The sequence below is a fragment of the Somniosus microcephalus genome, chromosome 23 (genome assembly GCF_052327205.1).
Source record: "Somniosus microcephalus isolate GS21.2 chromosome 23, FLI_Smic_1.0, whole genome shotgun sequence".
In the NCBI taxonomy this organism is placed as follows: domain Eukaryota; kingdom Metazoa; phylum Chordata; class Chondrichthyes; order Squaliformes; family Somniosidae; genus Somniosus; species Somniosus microcephalus.
In genome coordinates this window covers 36,394,530-36,407,976 of record NC_141009.1, presented here as the reverse complement: position 1 = coordinate 36,407,976, position 13,447 = coordinate 36,394,530, and the positions used below count along the sequence as shown (strand labels likewise).

General features: G+C 39.6%; 1 protein-coding gene across 7 annotated transcripts in view; it reads right to left on the bottom strand.

Annotated features, from left to right (window-relative positions):
- The window catches only part of LOC147101823 (histone-lysine N-methyltransferase EHMT1-like), a 158,397-nt gene that overhangs the window by 108,463 nt on the left and 36,487 nt on the right, over positions 1 to 13,447 (bottom strand). Inside the window, exon 1 of one of the 7 annotated variants that reach the window (XM_085965790.1) lies at positions 11,312 to 11,458. The exons of the other annotated variants lie outside the window; for them this stretch is intronic. The gene's annotated coding sequence lies outside the window, so the exon portion shown is untranslated. Of the gene's footprint in view, positions 1 to 11,311; positions 11,459 to 13,447 lie in introns of those variants that run through there. 7 annotated transcript variants of the gene reach the window in all.

The window sequence follows — 13,447 nt, the reverse complement described above, 5'->3', positions numbered from 1 at the left end:
TCAAAGCAAGCTTGTATTGTATTCTGCAGATACATTATGCTCTGTTTATTGGATTCACGGTCGGGAACAGCCATGTTCTAAACCTCGCATCCACAATGCAAATCGCCTGGATGAGTGCAGCTTCAACAACACTCAAAAAGCTCAACACCATCCAAGATGAAGCAGCCCACTTGATTGGCACACCAGCCACCACCTTAAACATTCACTCCCTCCACCACCGGCACACCATGGCTGCAGTGTGTACCATCTACAAGATGCACTGCAGCAACTCGCTACGGCTTCTTCGGCAGCACCTCCCAAACCCGCAACCTCTTCCACCTAGAAGGACAAGGGCAGCAGGCGCATGGGAACACCACCACCTCCAAGTTCCCCTCCAAGTCACACACCATCCTGACTTAGAAGAATATCGCCGATTCTTCATCGTCGCTGGGTCAAAATCATGGAACTCCCTCCCTAACAGCACTGTGGGAGTACCTTCACCACAAGGACCGAAGTGGTTCAAGGGCAACTAGGGATGGGCAATAAATGTTGGCCTTGCCAGCGACGCCCACATCCCATGAACAAATTTTTAAAAAATCCTGATCTACAGTAGATAGGTACAAACAGAATCGGTTGAGGTGTATGAGTGGAAACTACTGTACCGTGTTTGAGCTTGTCCAGCTCATATGTTAACAAAGATTCTGTAATGGGCTCCTCTGTCCATTAAGAAACAGAGGGAGAAGGCTCTACAGCAAATCTTCCAACCTGCAGATCACAGCAGATAGATATAAGTGGGGATGTTCGCTGATGATTGCAGTGTGCAGTTCACTGGGGGGGGGGGGGGGGTGGGGGGGGGGATGCCTTGTCTTAAAACTGAAGTACTTTCCCAAACTTAAGCCAAGACAGGATGTCACTGCCAGCTATTGTTTTCACTGTGCAGAGATCATTGCACCTAACATTAGTAAATCAAATAGCTCCTTCACACTAGCACCCAAAGACAGAAAGCCCACGGATCTCCCTGTCTACTCCTTCTCTAACGTAGTGCCCGATGGCAGCTCAGGGTGTTTGGATTTACATACGCGCTTCCTCACACCCAACTTCAAGTGTAACAGAAGATACTTCATTCCCTCTTGAAAGAGCATTGGAATCTATTCAGAAAATAGGCAAAGAAAAACGTTGGAGGCAGCAAAATAATTGTCTAGAAAAAAGCAGCAGCAGAGAAAAGGCTTTCCTGTGTTGTAGTTGTTCTAGGTTTTGAGATTTTTTTTTTAAACAAATAGAACAAGCTGCAGACTGAAAACACGCACATTAAGTATCAAGGAAAAAACCTCTCTCACTAAATGAAACTCAGGCAATTCATGCTGTTTGTGAGAGGAAAAAGAACTGATGATCGCCCAGTAGGAGTCACACTTTTAGGTTGGGAGGAGTGACGGAGGTTGTGTAAATGCAACTAAAAAGGTTCTTTAAAGGAAATTTGGTAAGCCAAGTGAAGTTCCAATTTCCTAACTGGACTGGATGAGCTGACAAATAATAAAGACATTATCTGAAGTGCCTTATGCTTGAATGAACCTGTAATTAAACAACAAATTGTACTTTGAAGTAATACTTTTTTCTGCACTGTCCAAAGGAGGGTGTAGGTGTTATTCCACAATATTTCCAATAAAATAATAATTTTATGAAACCTTAACTACTAATCTTATAGGTTCAATTTACAGCAAATTAAAAAGCTTTGTAATTCCAGTTTTGAACTATTCATTTTGCTCAGTTCAACCTTTATAATCAGGTATGTGCAGATTAAAATACTGAAATTAACTTATTTTTCTCACAGAGACATCACAAAAAAGCAGAGTAATTTGTACAATTAAAATTCTAACAAGATTTGGATGGAATAAACTTTAATTCTTATCATTGTCATATCTGAGCAGTCCCTCAGAACCGAGGACTTGCTTCCACATTAAAAATGAGTTTGCAGGTAACTGATGAGTCCAATGCGGGACCTACAGTCTCTGTCACAGGTGGGGCAGACGGTGGTCGAAGGGGCGGGTGGGTGGGGTGCTTGGGTTGACGTGCACTCCTTCCGCTTGCTCCCGGCGAAGAGACTCGAGGTGTTTGGCGCCTTCCCGGATGCTTCTCCTCCACTTTGTGCGGTCTTGGGCCAGGGATTCCTAGGTGTCGGTGGGGATGTTGCACTTTTTCCAAGGAGGCTTTGAGGGTGTCCTTGAAGCGTTTCCTCTGCCCACCTGGGGCTCTCTTGCCGTGTCAGAGCTCCGAGTAGAGCGCTTGTTTTGGGAGTCTCTTATCGGGCATGTGGACGATGTGACCAGTCCATCGGAGCTGATTGAGCGTGGTCAAAGCTTCGATGCTGGGGATGTTGGCCTGAGCGAGAACACCGACATTGGTGCGCCTATCCTGCCAATGGATTTGCAGGATCTTGCGGAGGCAGCGTTGGTGGTACCTCTCCAGTGCTTTGAGGTGCCTGCTGTACATGGTCCATGTCTCTGAGGCATACAGCAGGGCGGGTATCACTGCTGATCTGTAGACCATGAGCTTAGTGTCGGGTTTGAGGTCTTGGTCTTCAAACACTCTCTGCCTCAGACGACCGAAGGCTGCACTGGCACACTGAAGGCGGTGTTGGACTTCGTCATCGATGTCTGCCCTTGTTGACAGTAGGCTCCCGAGGTATGGAAAGTGGTCCACGTTGTCCAAGGCCTTGTCGTGGATTTTGATAATCGGCGGGGGGGGGGGGGCAGTACTGTGTGGTAGGGGCAGGTTGGTAGAGGACCTTTGTCTTACGGGCGTTTAGTGTAAGGCCTATGCTCTTGTACGCTTTGGTGAAGGTGTTAACGATGGTTTGGAGTTCGACCTCCTAGTGTGCGCAAACGTCGTCTGCATACTGTAATTCGACGACAGAGGCAGGGACGACCTTGGATCTGGACTGGAGGCGACGGAGGTTGAACAGTTTCCCGTTTGTTCTGTACATTAGCTCCACTCCAGTGGGGAGCTTAGAGGGCGAGATGGAGCATTGCCGCAAGGAAGATCGAGAACAGCGTTGGTGCGATGACACAGCCTTGCTTGACCCCGGTCCGTACATGAATTGGGTCTGTGGTGGAACCATTGGTCAGGATCACTGCTTGCATGTCGTCGTGAAGTAGGCGGAGGATGGTAACAATCCCTCACAGTTGACAGTGTCAAAGGCCTTTGTGAGGTCAAAGAAGGCCATGTACAGCGGTTGGTGCTGTTCCCTGCATTTCTCTTGTAATTGGTGCGCGGTGAAGATCATGTCCATTGTGCCCCTTAGTGGGCGGAATCCGCATTGCGACTCTGGGAGGAGCTCTTCAGCCACTGGGAGAATGCGATTGAGGAGGATTCTTGCGATGACTTTCCCTGTGGCAGACAGCAGGGAAACTCCTTTGTAATTACTCCTCTGTAATTTTTATACTTGGTTTGAAACTGCAGTTCACTGACTTTCAAATTTTTCAGTCACATATATCATTATCACCAATTACTGAGTAACTGGAAATTAAAATAATTTGTTGCAAGCATTGTTCTAACCTGCCTCCTAAAATGTATTAATGAAACTTCAAAATTCCAAGTTGCAGTTTCTAATTTACATTGTATAATAATTTAGAACTCACAATTTAGTGAAGGAACAACACAATGGAATTGTGGGCAAATGTTTGGCGCACAGCTCTCCTGGAGTATGTATCACATAGGGACAGGAATCCCCTGACAAAAGCTTCCGACTTCAGAGAGAAAGCTTCCCATTTGCAAGTGTCACGTAATCATTCCACAATGGATTTGGGGGGGGGGGGGGGGGGAGAGAAGAGATAGAAAGCAGACAGAGGGGGTTGCTCTTTGCTACCTAACTTTAACATTACATGGACTGCATATTAAAGTAACAATATTCTAAAATCTTTAAATCTCAGCACAGTAAGTCTATACAGCAACACAATTATTATTGTAGAGACATTTAACAATCTTTTACTCCATTTGTTGATGATACATGGGCAAAAAAATGCAATCTCCAATTACTGCATGAACAGTATCTTATTAACTTTGAATTCAATAGTACATCTGATTGAGAATGCGACAATGTTAACATTTATAACACCAATATAATGCAAAGCTACCTTATATAAAAGTGTGAGTGTTTTCTTTGCCCAGATAAAAATCACTTCCCTGTATAGCAACTGAGGCTCTCTAGACACCTCATATGCAGCAGGATCAGGAAAATTGCCCTAGATATTTTCAGCTCTTGTGTTGGCTCCACCTACATCAAATTATTTCCATCTTACTGGCTAATGAAGTCTCAACAATACCTTAGGAAAAAAAAAACATCCACGAGCAGCTCACCAACTGAAGCCATTAGCCAGTCATGTGAAGGCATTTCATATTAAAAGTTCCCTTCATCTGCCTTTCATTTCTCTCTGACTTCGCTGTCTCAAGTTATGGTGGACACACTACACTTTACTCAATTTCATGCTAAAAAAACAAACTGCAGTTATATTACAAATTTTCATTAGCAGTTAAGAAAATGCTGCGTATGCGATATTGGCTGTCAACAATGCACATCAAGAGCTACATTTCAACCAGACCTTCTGAAGGAAAAAAAATGACATACAGCACACTGAAATGCTTAAAGAAGTCAACTGGATACTGTAACGACAGCCAAATTGCCAACCCACTCAAAATATTTTAACTGATTCAATAAATGTGTGCAAGAGCCCAGCAGAGTACACAACACTCTACAGTCGAGATGGCAAAGAGTGTGGTTTAAGAAGGACTACAGCCGATGTCATGAATAACACTATGCAACACATTTAATAAAGATTCAAGCGGCAAAGTTAACCCATGGACAGCTTTGCTCCATGCAGCACATGTTATGGTGAGAGCTCAAAAATGAAACAGGTCAACAACAGAGCTTTTTTTTGTGACTAGTTAATCAACATACTTCTGGACTATAAAATGCCTTGGGTGCAATTATCCACCCAATTTCTGACATTGATTTTGCTCATATCCATCACATACAAGACTGCATGTAGATACTCAAGCTACTATAAAATGGTGTTAGGAATAGAATTCCCATTTCCTGATAAAACTACAAGTAACTTACTGTAAATTTAACAACTTCCAAAATACAGTTTCCTACAGCCAACAAAATAAATTTCAATGCTATTAATTTTCTCTATCTGCCAAAACTACTTCAGCTCACTGTCCTTTCAAGCTCATAAATGCTTAGAAACGAGAAAAATATGGAAGCACAAATAAGTGTGCACAAGAAGTCCTCAAGCGAGGAAAGATAAAGCAGTGTTTTTTTAAGTTTAAGTTTATTAATTTAGATCTTTCTCACCAGAAAACTTCATAGGACTCCTCAGCTTTCTTTTAACATCCATTGAGGAAGCAGCACCCATCTTTGTATTAAGACACACAGCATAAATCAATGTTGTACAATCACCTACAATCCTCAAGATTATACAGAGTTTAATTTTCATTTAAGCTAAAAAGTGTTGTCACCAGACAGCTAGTATAAAATGCCCAGTATACTGTGACTTACTGCAAGGTATCGGAATCATGCAATTTCAACTGTTGAAATGTACAATACCATTGGTTGATTGCCATCAATGTTTGCAGATCAGGATTTTGGCAATTTTAGATCACATGTATGTATCACAAGTTGGGCCTGTCTTGTTAATTTATTGGGGAAGAAATTGCTACACCAAGTTTAAAAAAAAGTACTTCCAACTCACCTGCTGTATTTTTTTGACAGACCTGCTATGTTCTTACTGTGTCCTCTATATTGTTTTAGAATTGCTAAACGTTGGGTCCACAAGTATCTACCAAGTTACCTCAAATGACAAGTGCACTCATTCTATTCTCAGCTACTCGAAAAAAACATTTCAATTACCAATGCTGTAACTGTCGCAATCCAACATGAAGCAATATAATTTGTGTCATTAAAAGGCAGCCCAGTTTAAAGTTTCCCCACCAAATAGTTACCTTGTACTTTTGTTCAACTTGATTTCAACATTTTCTAAGCTACTGATCATTGCCCTGATCTTTAAACTTAGGACAACTATTTGGGAGAATCGCTTTTTTTGGTGATAAACTATGTGGGAAGATTGCTGACAGATTTGAAAGCTCAAAGTGTTGGGTCACAAGCAGCAGGCAAAAATTACCTGTAGAGAAGGCAAAGTCTTCAAAAGTGAAGATCTACAGGTCATTTTGATACCTCTTTTTGGACAAAGACTCAAGCAGCTGTAAACCCCAGTTCCTGCTGAAGACAGTTTCTCTGCTTCTACTCTTCATCTCCCCCTATAGGCTATAATTCAATGACCTGAGCATGCTCAATGCAGACTCTTCACTGCAGATTCAGCCATTTCATAACATGACTCCTTGCAGACACAATTATCTGCCATTTTGAGGCTGATTGAGACAACACTTCTTGGGCTTAAGCTCTCGACAATCTCCTCAGGAAATTTCATGAAACGGTTTGCTTAAATTAAGATAAATTTAATACATTAGATTCTGATCTATGTTTTGAAGCTGTGAAAGGTAGGATCATGCAGACAAAAATACATCTTTCTCTTGACAAGTCTAAGCTGTTCAGAACACACCAAATTTCAAACAAAAAAAAAATACTGGGGGGCAATTCTTCAGGTAGCAACAAGGAACTAAATCTTGGAAGTATAAAATTTCAGCGACAAATGCTTAATCCAGAATCTGTAGGACTATAATGCAAAAGAACTCTATGAAAATAAATACATGCTCCCAGCCTTTAAAAATCAGCTATACATCATTCTTGGATGAAGCTCAATCAGACAAACTCATTTCTGGAGATCTTATTTGACTAATCCATCTTTATTTATTGGAAGATCTGGTTTTAAAGATAACAAAAAGGGGATTGAGTGGTAGAAAATACTTCACACATCTCCAAATAATTTGTTTCATTACAGTATTATACACAACTCATTGTAATTCAATAAAACTGCTGGTGAAAAGCCGAAAATTCAATTCCAAGAAAGGAACTGCTGTGGTATTTTATTGTGCTTTATTATTGAAAGCAGTCTTAAAGTCAAGTCGCCTTAAAATATATTTATCACCAGTAAGACCATAGCCATGTACAATTTCCAAACAGTAAAAGCAATGTACATGAAGTTTGAAACAAAATATAGGTATAGTAGTTCTTTGAGAAACTGTCACCTCAGCAGCTGGATACAGGACAACAACTACTGCCATACAGGTAGGAATCTTTTAAGTACAGAGTAATTTTGTACTTTATCCCAATGTCAGATGACATACACTAATAAAATGCACCAATTTCTTTGAGTGATCACATGTGATGGCAAAAAATGTAGCATTTCAGTTGAGAATAAAGTAGCAACGAGCTAAATTATATATAAAATCACCGAGAATAATTTAGCTTGTTGTTACTTTACTCATCTGAAATGCTACATTTTTTGCCATCACATACAGTATATATAAATCACTGAGAACAATGAAATGCAATAACCTCAATATTAACCATGGCTATAATCCTTGAAAAATAGAATTTGCAATACTAAAACAAGTTACACAAAATGTGTGCGCGTAAGTGTCGAACACAACAAAAAGTAGAACTAAACTTAGTGAGTGAAGCAAAAACATAGCCTATACAACTCAAGTTTAACGACAAGCAGAAATTAATTTCATCGGTAACTAAATTTATTGTTTTCAAACAAAAAAAGGATCAAAATAACAAGAAAGAGTGAAGACAGTATATTCTGAAGCCACTGTTTCACATGACACTCAGTACAATGTGACCGATGCGGTGTAATATTTTCTGGGAATTGTTATCCTATGAAGGCTGCTCATTACAGTTGAATGCACAGTATACTTTTAAATTGGGGTGTAACCTTTTTGAATCATACATCATTTTATGTTGATGCAGAGGAACCCCTTGAAAATGAAATCTATGAACACACCCCCCCATATAAATCTTACTGTGCATTAAAAAAAATCCCATTAACTCTGGGAATATGAACAAAAGTGTGATTCAATTTTTGATGAATTTTAGGCAATCACAACCAAGTCTCATCCTTCCTCACATGCACTTTTCTTTTTAAGCAGGATCACTGGGCATTTATGTATTGGGAGTTGTTATTCTCTGCCTGTGCCACATTCATTACTATTAGCCATGGCATCAGCTGGCTATTGCAAATGGCTTCAGCACCCATGGGCAAGGGAGGAGAACATAAATCAGCCAGTGCATACTTGCATATGAAAGTGATGCTGGAGGCCGACAACATTGATGAAGGAAAAGTCAATGTCTTCCGAAGAGGAGAGAAAGGCAGAAGAAAAATTTTTTTTTTTTTTTTTGAAGTGTTGAAATTAGAGTGACGAATGACAGTCTAACAGATAGCGTGATTTTATCACTAAGAATATATAACAGAATTAACAATCTATTAATATATAGAGCATAATAATGGATAATCTGAAAATAATTACAAGATTGTTTCACTACAGCCACTTTCCCTAAAAAAAAATTGCCTGCTGGCCAACAATAAAGAGGCAAATTCATTTGGCAAAGAATCGTTTGCAAACTGGAATTGTACTAGAAGTAGAAAATGCTTTGGGTTGTGAACAACGGCATAAATGGAGCATTTGCACTCATTTTGTAAAAAGGCAATTTTTTACGGCAGATTTGCATCGATATCTGAATTGGGACAGCCCAAATATATTACAAAGTACAACATCAAAAGATACAAACAACACTAATCTGTTCCGGTTATATCTAAATCCAGGTCACAGATGTGAAACAACAGTTTTCCAGTCCATTGCACCTCTCAGTTCACACAATAAGAGGGCAAAATATGAATTCGTATTTAAAATACCCAATTGAAACAAAACACATAAACCTCGATCAGTTCCAAAAATGTGTTACAATTAGCAGATAAAATTGAAAATTTCTCCCATTTCTGCTACAGGCAAATTTTCAAATAATGCAAATTGACTTAACCCTGTGTCTCCCAGCTGTATCCCCTATGGTTTCCCCAAGTTCTAAAATCTCATTACAGATCAATATTACTACAAAGTCCTACGATGCTTAATTTCAATAATTAGTAATAAATTACAACTAAGATTAGAATCTCACGCACACACACTCCCCACTTGCCTGGATGAGTGCAGCTCCAACACCCAAGAAGCTCGACACCATCCAGGACAAAGCAGCCCGCTTGATTGGCACCCCATCCACCACCTTAAACATTCACTCCCTCCACCACCGGCGTACATTGGCTGCAGTGTGTACCATCTATAAGATGCACTGCAGCAACTCGCCAAGACTTCTTCGGCAGCACCTCCCAAACCTGCGCCCTCTTCCACCTAGAAGGACAAGGGCAGCAGGCGCATGGGAACACCACCACCTCCAAGTCACACACCATCCTGGCTTGGAAGTATATAGCCGTTCCGTCATCATCGCTGGGTCAAAATCCTGGAACTCCCTCCCTAACAGCACTGCGGGAGTACCTTCACCACACGGACTGCAGCGGTTCAAGGCGGCGGCTCACCACCACCTACTCGAGGGCAACTAGGGATGGGCAACGAATGCTGGCCTTGCCAACAACGTCGACATCCCACGAACGAACACGCACGCACGCGGAAGTCATCTGCAACCATTTAGGAATAGAAGAATAGCCATTGGACAAAATCACTGAGGGAAAAATTGGTGTTATTTTACATTCAAACACAAATTTATGATATAAAAGTGCAGTACAACTGCAAGCAGATTAAATGCATTTCAGTTTGCATATGTAAATTAAGACAAAAGGAGAAGGGGAAATGATTTCCATTCTAAAATACCAAAGCACCATAATGCTTAACATTGCAAGCACTGCAGGCCAGACATTATTGTTACATCATGATTACAACCACATCACTTAGTAAAAATACTGAAGCAGTTTTAAATCCATACATTCCTTTTCTTTGGGAAGAACATCTCCCTGTCAAGATTCTTTGTTAACACCTCACTGTACGGCACTGCTAATACAACCAATTATTGAATGTGTCAATTTATGAAATTCTTTTGACAGTGTATCAATCCTCATTCATAAAAATCATGTCAATAGAAAGCAACAGTGAAATGGCAAATTTAGTTAATTTGCTCCTATCCATTGCCTTTCATAATTACAGTACTAAGACAGTCAAATGCCAAATGGTGATATCTACAGCATAAAATGCGCTATCTTCTGAATGTCAGTAGAGGCAGACCTGTACAAAAATCCATAGACAAAGATAGAAATTGCTTCATGATAAAAGCCAGTAGGCTATTGTAATACACGTTTATGAAGAAAAACACAAACCAATTAGCTAGTTCAGTACATAACTAATATACAAGTCCTTTCTTTTCATCAAATCACCCGTGTTTACCTCACATTCAAAGAATTGTGATCAAACGCTACAGCTTCCCAACAGGGTTTAATTCACTGAAGTGAGCATGCTCAATGGAGACCAGTTACGGTACTGTATTTGAAAATTCAGCCATTTACAGATACTAGTTGCATGCAGACACAAGGTCAATAATTTTCAAGTGAATCAGTTGTGACAATAAACTGGGGGTTCAATTCATTTTGCACAAGTTTAATAAACCAAGAATTAAGCAGGTTGCAAAATTACTCCCAAAAGAGCAGAATTATATCCAAGAGTCAATGAAATAGTACTCTCTATATTCGAGAAAAGCTTGAGCATCAATTCAAATTATTCAAGCTGGTATCCTGAGCATATCTTTGCACAAATACTTGGTACTTCCTACTTACTGGATTACACGGATAGCCAGGAGACAGTTTCTAATTATGGCACTTATCCAAAATACTACAGTACGTGCTGCATCAACAAGAATGAAAATATGCAAAATCCTAGATAACAGTATTTTGTATCGCAATGCAGAGCTGCATGCATTTACTTCAAAATGTCTGTTAAAGTACCTCACTCCCCTAGGTGTGTGGAGTTTTTATAATATGTAAATATGTAAAGATTTAGACATTATGGCAGCCAAATAATTTACTTTATACAAAACCTAAATCGAGGAAGATTATTTTAATCTGCACAAGAATCTGCATGATCCATGAATAGAAAATGGTTTCAAAATACTGTAACTTTCAATTGGAATACAATGGATCAAGTGTAAAATCATGTTATTGATTACAGCAGTTCTACACTGAACTATGGCTCAAGTGTATTAAAACAAGTCATAATATGCTACTGTAGAATTTCATTTCATTTCAACTGAAATCATAATCTACTGCATTAGAATACATTGGAAACACAAAACAATTTACCGGTTTAGTATGGCACTTACGTTTATAAATTCCTCAGAGATTGGGTAGGGGGCTCTGCTGCAGTTTTACACAATAGGTTTATTTCACGAATACGAGTGGCAATCTACATAAGCAAACAAAATGCCATTTTTTTTTAACCCAATAACCAACATTATAATTATTACCACTTGACAATGATTTATATAAACTCATTTGTGTCAAAGGGTCTGGACCACAATTTGACATTGCTACCAAATATACTGCACAACTCTATTTTGTGAAATAGTTTAATAGATCAGTCTAATAAATCTTCTATTACATCAAGAATGAAGATGAAAAATAGCATTCTTGCATATTATTATTACTTACCTACCACTGCACTCTACCAATTCTGTTCAGTGAGCTAAAAACTCTGCGATCAAAATCTAGGATTGCAATCAGAAAATATTCTGGCTTGTCTTAGGTTTCAATCTCCTGGCAACACTAACACTTTGGAGGACTATAGAAGCACGCCTGCAATACATCCAACACTTTGGAGGACTATAGAAGCACGCCTGCAATACATCCAACACTTTGGAGGACTATAGAAGCACGCCTGCAATACATCCAACACTTTGGAGGACTATAGAAGCACGCCTGCAATACATCCAAAAATAGCACATTAGAATCAATTGTAAGAAATATATTTGATTAGTTCTTCCAGTTCTGTGTTCTATACTATGTACCATTACTGTAGCTTTGAGTTCTAAAAAAATATGGTGGAATTTTGTTAGTTATTACTTTAAGGGTTAAGGCAAGTTAAATTTCTAGGCCTTTGCTCATATACAGGAAACTTGGCGATATCCGGCACCGGCGGGACCGAGCTGGTGCCGTTAGATCAAAACTTCCGGATAGACCAGCACTAATGTTGAAGGATACGGAGGTTTTCATCTCCGTATCTGATAACAAACACTGTTGCTTAGCAACAGCTTGTAAACACTCGGCCCGTACCTTGGAAGCGTCTCTGAAGCTGTTGCTAAGCTACAGAGATGCTTTCCACAGCCTGACTTTTTTTTTTCTTCCCCTAGCATTTTTTTAAACAAACAAAACGGCTGCTGATTAGATCGAGGTTTCCGGACATACAACCTCCGGATAAACCAAAGTTTCCTGTACTACATGAGATACTACATGAGATTCAACTCAAGTGAACTTAAAAATGTGGCATGCAATTAGAAGATAACTACCAGGTACGTTTGAATGGGTGACACCAACAATATGAATTTCTTTGGTTTTCTAGGTGCTTAGTAAGCAACACTAATTCTGAAGAGCAATTAGCATCTTCTGATATATCAAGCTTTATAAGGTATCATATAGTCTACAGTACAAGAGTGTCATAGCCAGGACCAGTTGAAAAAATAATCCTTGCACTATGGATATTTTTCAGTGGATTCTATTTTTCCCCTTCACTTCTACATTTTTCCCCATTCCAGAAATCGGGGAAATAAAATAAATATTGGACTTAATGGGTCCGATTTAATAATCAGTTTCATTTTTTCACTGCTTTGATATAAACTATCTGGTCTGCTAACACACCCAAAATGGTTTTCACTCCCGACTGCTCTCATTCTTCCAAAAAGGTTAACTGTTACTTCTATCACAAGATGCCCACCAGTCAGCCTGTACCCATAGAATCACCCAGCCTGTCTCAAAAGTCAGACAACTGCAATTGTCTCGAATAGTTGGAATAGAGCACGTGTGAATTACCACACTGATAGTTTAAGAAAGTCCCAGCAAGGATTGGTAATTACATCAAGGTTTAACATTCTTCCAGTATCAAAAATGAAAGCCACTGCTTCAAAACACTCATTACAACTCAATAATTTTGCAAAAGAAAAAAAAATTGAAAACCTCACCCCGAAATGCACCATGATTTTTTTCCCCTCGTTCAGGTGAACTGTGGTGTTCAAAATAACTTGCCCCACCTCTTCTACAAATTAACAGCTGAGAAAAGACGAGTTGACCCAAGAGCTGGCTTATAATACAACCCAGACATGGATATTTGCAAAATCTTTAAAAATATTCCATCACAAACAAAATGTTCACTAGCTGTCCTCTAAAATACCCTACATTTTCATGTTAAATTTTACTAGACTTTACTGGCCTTGGTCACAGCTCTGCACAAAAAGCAAGAAAAAGTC